This window comes from Dromiciops gliroides, chromosome 2, assembly GCF_019393635.1.
Source record: "Dromiciops gliroides isolate mDroGli1 chromosome 2, mDroGli1.pri, whole genome shotgun sequence".
NCBI lineage: Eukaryota > Metazoa > Chordata > Mammalia > Microbiotheria > Microbiotheriidae > Dromiciops > Dromiciops gliroides.
The window spans coordinates 642,779,905-642,781,325 of NC_057862.1; positions in this window are offsets into that span (position 1 = coordinate 642,779,905).

Below are 1,421 nucleotides of genomic sequence, written 5' to 3' on the forward strand. Positions count from 1 at the left end.
TGCAAAATCCCCCCCCTCCCATTCTTCAAAGTTCTGTCCTTGGGGGCCAACCAGAACCAGTGTAATCCCTCTTTTTTTTTCTAATCCCTCTTTTATATAATGACTCTCCAGAGGCTTGAATATAATGATCATACTTCGGGGCGGCTAGGGGCGCAGTGGATAAAGCACCAACCCTGTATTCAGGAGTACCTGAGTTCAAATCCGGCCTCAGACACTTGACACTTACTAGCTGTGTGACTCTGGGCAAGTCACTTAACCACCATTGCCCCACCAAAAAAACCCCCAAAAACCAAAAACAATGATCATACTTCCCCTAAGTCTTCCCATCTCCAAGCTTAAACCCCCAGTTGACCACATATGATATCATCTTAAGGTTCCCCCTGGTTACTTTGTTAAGTGTCTTTCCTCAAATGCGGGGTCTAGTAATGAACACAATACTCTAGGTACAACCTGAAAAGGGCTGGGATCCCCCTGGTCCTGGACACTATCCATATCCCCCCCCCCTTTTTGTGTCAAGTGCCTGAGGCTGGATTTGAACTCCGGTCCTCCTTAATCCAGGGCTGGTGCTTTAACCACTGTATCACCTAGCTGCTCCTATCCATATACTCTTGTTTTTTGTTTTTGTTTTTTTGGTGGGGCAATGAGGGTTAAGTGACTTGCTCAGGGACACACAGCTAGTAAGTGTCAAATGTCTGAGTCTGGATTTGAACTCAGGTCCTCCCGAATCCAGGGTCGGTGCTTTATCCATCGTATCACCTAGCTGCTCCTATCCATATATTCTTTTTTTATGGCAGGGCAATGAGGGTTAAGTGACTTGCCCAGAGTCACACAGCTAGTAAGTGTTAAGTGTCTGAGGCTGGATTTGAACTCAGGTCCTCCTGAATACAGGGCCGGTGCTCTATCCACTGCGCCACCTAGCTGCCCCTTCCTATCCATATACTCTTGATGCACATTGAGCTTGCAGCCCATTCCTACACATAAATCTTTTTCAGATGTTATTTTAGTGATGTCTCCTTTAATTTTGTAAGTAATGAGGTTGGATTTTTGACCTCAGGTTTCAGATATTACATGTATTCCTGATAAATTTCATCCTCTTTGGTCCAACATTTTAATCAGGCAGGACTTTTGGGATTGCTGATGTAAAGTCAGTTGACTTTATTAGTTATTGTGCCATCTGCAAATTTGATAAGCAGACCATCTAAGTACAATCTAAGTCATTGGTATACATTTTGAAGTACAGAGGCAAATGCAGATCACTGGGGAAGAGAGACTTTAGCAGTGACCTCCTAAAGTATTTTGGTCCAGTCATGAGTTCAAATACAGCCTCAAACACTAGCTGTGTGACCCTGGGCAAGGAACTAACCCCATTTACCTCAGTTTCCTCATCTGTAAAATGAGCTGGAGAAGGAAATGACAAACCA